Genomic DNA, 4,833 nt, shown 5'->3' with positions numbered 1-4,833 from the left:
TTCAAAACTTTAAATTCTCTCCTCTGTCCCCCTCCACCACCTCCCACCACTTCTATAACAGCTGAGGATTTTGCCACATTCTTCACAGACAAAACTAGAACAATCAGTAGTCAATTCTCAGCCCCCCACACACGGGACTTCAAACCAACCACACCCACTACTAAAACTCCCATCTTCTCTTTCTGTCCCCTCACTGAGGCAGAAGTATCAAAACTTACCCGCCTACTTCCACTCACTACTACGAATCTACATCCCCTCCAGAAGTCTGAGATCCGCTAGTGAGCGACGCCTCGTGGTACCATCACAGAGAGGCTCAAAATCACTTTCCAGAACATTCCCGTTCACCGTTCCTGGCTGGTGGAATGATCTTCCCACTCCTATCCGGAATGCTGAATCCCTGACAATTTTCAAGCGACAGCTGAAAACTCATCTCTTTAAACGCTACTTGACTTCATCTTAAAAAAAAAACTTTTCTTTCTCTTTATTTATTCCTTCCCTTTTCTAGCTTGTATTTATTTGAACAATGCCTAAAACTTGGTATTTCAAGCACTTCCTGTGTCTATTTGCCTCTTTAAGAAGAATCACTTTATGTATTCCCCAATTGTAAGTCGCTTTGGATAAAAGTGTCGGCAAAATGACTAAAATGTAAATGTAAAATGTACTGTATACAGGCCACCAGGGCACCATACAGACTTTATTAAAGATTTTGCTGATTTTATATCTGAGTTAGTGCTGGCTGCAGATAAAGTTTTAGTTGTTGATGATTTTAATATCCATGTTGATAATGAAAAAGATGCATTGGGATTTGCATTCATAGACATTCTGAACTCTATTGGGGTTAGACAACACGTCTCAAGACCTACTCATTGTCAAAATCATACTCTAGATTTAATACTGTCACATGGAATTGATGTCAAAGGTGTTGAAATTATGCAGCCAAGCGATGATATCTCAGATCATTATCTAGTCTTGTGCAAACTTCATATAGCTAAAACTGTAAATTCTACTCCTTGTTACAAGTATGGTAGAACCATCACTTCTACCACAAAAGACTGCTTTGTAAGTAATCTTCCTGATTTATCTCAATTCCTTAGTATATCCAATAGCTCAGAACAACTTGATGATGTAACAGAAACTATGGACTCTCTCTTTTCTAGCATTTTAGATACGGTTGCTCCTTTACGCTTAAGGAAGATTAAGGAAAACAGCCTGACACTGTGGTATAATGAGCACACTCGCACCCTAAAGAGAGCAGCCCGGAAAATAGAGCGCAGCAGGAAGAAAACAAAACTAGAGGTATTTCGTATTGCTTGGCGGCAAAGTACCCTATCCTACAGAAAAGCATTAAAAACTGCTAGATCTGATTACTTTTCGTCTCTTTTAGAAGAAAACAAACATAACCCCAGGTATTTATTTAATACAGTGGCTAAATGAACGCCATAATGGCAAAGTACACATAACACACTAACACATTTCTAATATTTAAATCCGTTAAAGGATTTTTAGGCTGCATTAATTAGGACAACCGGAACCGGGAACACTTCCCATAACACCTGATGTACTTGCTACATCGTTAGAAGATTGGCATCTACGCTAATATTAGTCTGTTTCTTTCTTATTCCGAGGTCACCGTAGCCACTAGATCCAGTCTGTATCCAGACCAGATGGTGGATCAGCACCTAGAGAGGACCTCTACAGCCCTGAATGTCAGCGGAGACCAGGACAACTAGATGAGCCCCAGAGACAGATCCCAAGTGAAGACCCTGTCTCCTAGACGGCCACCGGGACAAGACCACAGGAACCAGTTGAGTCCTCTGCACAATGTGGTTTCGTCTGGTCAGAGGAGAACTGGCCCCCGACTAAGCCTGGTTTCTCCCAAGGTTTTTTCTCCATTCTGTTGCCGATGGAGTTTTGGCTCCTTGCCGCTGTCGCCTCTGACTTGCTTAGTTGGGGACACTTAATAGCCAGCGATATTGTTGACTTGATTGCACAGACACTATTTAAACTGAACTGTGCTGAATGATGATGTCACTGAATTCAATGATGAACTGCCTTTAACTGAAAAATGAGTGTTTACTATTGTCATTTTGCATTATTGACACAATATTTTCCTAATTAATGCTGTACAGTTGCTTTGACACAATCTGTATTGTTAAAAGCACTATATAAATAAAGGTGACTTGACTTGACTTAAACTGTATTATTTTACCCTTGTGCCAGACATTCAATATTACACTACACTGTAAACCCTTGCTGTAGAAAAATGGCCAAATTCTGACAGTAACATACCATTTTCTATAAAAAACTTAATATTCTGTAGAAAACCATGCGTACTGGGAAACATTTGCCATTTTCGAAAAAGCAGCCTACAGGAATATACTGTGAATTAACAGAGCTCAAAGTCGACACTCAGAGGCTGTGTTCAAAATCACACCCTATAGCCTCATTCACTATCCCCTACATGAGTTTACTTGACCGACTGAATGAAAGGAAGTGAGTGAATTCAGACACTGATGAACACCTGATGATAACAAGCAGAATCACTCAAGGACAAAGAAACAAGAAGAAATACAAGAATAAAAACTGACTTCCAGCTTCAGCTTTAAGACCCTTTCACACTGAGTGTGAAAACAGTTTAGTTTTACTGAAAATTCTAACAGTTTTATTGAAAATAATAATAAAGTGTGTAGTTACTGTTATAGAGGTCAGTGTTTGCTTTAGTTGTGCTCTTGAACCTTGATTCTTACCTTGAGACATGTTTTGTCTGCTGTAACTGTGTTCAAAAAGCACATTTGTTTTGGCAAAAGAAATGATCAGGTGATTTTGGTTATGTTGTGATAATGCCATAATTATAGTGGACTCATCTGAATCTCATCCAGTGTTACATTTTTAATTACATGGGTGTTTTATTGATTGTAGTAGTTTTGTGATTCTGCAGCATGAGACTGAGCAATGTTTCACTAATAAGTAATTTTTAAGAATTTAAAGTAAATTTGGAACTTCTGCATCACTTAGACACTCACAGCCATCAACAATCAGCACAGGAATCTCAACAATGGTGACAGAAGTTTCATGCTGCAATGCATGCTGAGTGCCAGCATAAAATGAAACTCCCACCATTGTTAGTTTAGTTTATAAACTTAATTGGCAGTTGGCTAATATAAGGAAGTCCATTTCTAAAAATGAAATTAGTTAACACGAGTTTTAATTTAGTTCATGGTATATTTACAGTAGAATGCTGTAAACTAGACTACAGTAAAGAACTGCACAATTAACAGTAAATTACTGGCAACACTGTTCTAGTATTTTCCTGTAAAAAAAGCCTGGTAAGGTCTAACAGTGTATGAAAATCCATTATAAAAATACAACAACTCTTTCACACTAAGTAAAAAAAAAATCTTGATGAGGCATTTTAATTTAAGAAATGCTATTTTAATGCATGATATTTTACTTTTAATTAAAGCTACATTTAGGTATATATATTTTTTTATTATTAAGTATAACAGATTAAAACAACAGGGGTGCACTGCACGTACAAATTGATGTCCAAAAATAAAAAATATAATTCATGATTTATTTAAAAAGTTCTCAAGTTCAGGTTCATCGGAAAACATGGTACACAAATGCCACCATTTCCTCCAAAAGACTCAACTTTATATTTTGTGCATAATTGCAATTAGCAACAATTGTCAGAGGTTTAAAGAGATTTCTCATATGTTTCAAAGAAAGTGTAATTAATAATACTTTGCTGGTTTTGACAAGGCTTTGTAAGAGAACTGTTAAGTATCACATTTGATCTGAACACTTTATAAATTACACATCTGAGACCTTTTTCCAAACATTTAATTGACCTGAATTGTAAATATTGTGCTCAATGACTGAAGCCTCTCTAGACGGTGGTGTAGCGAGAGACCCCCGGACAAGAGCAGAAGGGAGACGGGACGCTGGGAAAGATGCTCAGGAACACAGGCGAATGAGGAGGTGCAGTGCTTGTGGATATCTGCCTCCTCTGACGGCGCGGAACATGACGGAGGTTTGACGGCGCGAACAGAGCCGCCTGCTTCCTCGGATGATTCAGTGGATTCGCTGGAAGAGGTGGAGTCTGACGCTGGGAGTGATCCAGGTCCTGCAGGGATGGCCTGATACATGGGGTCGGCTAGCTGAGGTCTTACTGCTCCAACATCTTGGAATGAGGGTTTATGGATATGAGGAATTTGAACGTTGTGGGTTGGAGTTTTAGAAAACTTGTCCTCTTGCTGTGTCGGAGTGACAACATGCACCTGTGAATCAGTGACAATGTGCTGAGTGAGATCCTCGCAAAACCTACATACAGCGCAAACAGTGTCTGATTACAAAACAAATAACTCTTAGTCAAGACACTCACTTAAGACACATTTCAAAGTACTTCACTTTAAAAAAAAAAAAACATACAGCTTGCCTTACTTTCAGCAGTAAATTTCACATCCAAAATGCACTAAAACTACCAAAACACATTATACATGTATCAGTAGGTTGTCACCCAACAAACACACTAATTGTACACTAACAACAGGTACAATTAGAGAATATTTTTCTTTTGTAAAATGTCTTTACAAAACAAAAATGATCGCTTTGTACAATATAGCACAAACGTACTCCTCTTTTCCCTGATGTAAAGATGGCAATGAAACAGAAAGACTTACACCGGTGTAGGTGTTCGGCTACATCTGACAATTTTTATAGTATTTCATTTTTTAGAATTGGAACATATGTATTACTACTTGTATTACAGTAGAAATGTAGCAAATTGTCTTATTCAGCTTTGTATTAAGTTAGGTTTATGCTTAAGTCTAA

General features: G+C 38.0%; 1 pseudogene; it reads right to left on the bottom strand.

Annotated features, from left to right (window-relative positions):
* Nucleotides 1-3,889: 3,889 nt before the first annotated feature.
* The window catches only part of LOC107569256 (fetuin-B-like), a 7,184-nt pseudogene continuing 6,240 nt past the window's right edge, over nucleotides 3,890-4,833 (bottom strand).

This window comes from Sinocyclocheilus grahami, unplaced genomic scaffold (genome assembly GCF_001515645.1).
Source record: "Sinocyclocheilus grahami isolate Dianchi unplaced genomic scaffold, SAMN03320097.WGS_v1.1 scaffold1326.1, whole genome shotgun sequence".
In the NCBI taxonomy this organism is placed as follows: Eukaryota; Metazoa; Chordata; class Actinopteri; order Cypriniformes; family Cyprinidae; genus Sinocyclocheilus; species Sinocyclocheilus grahami.
The sequence above is the reverse complement of the archived record's forward strand: the minus strand, read 5'-3'. Positions and strand labels throughout refer to the sequence as shown.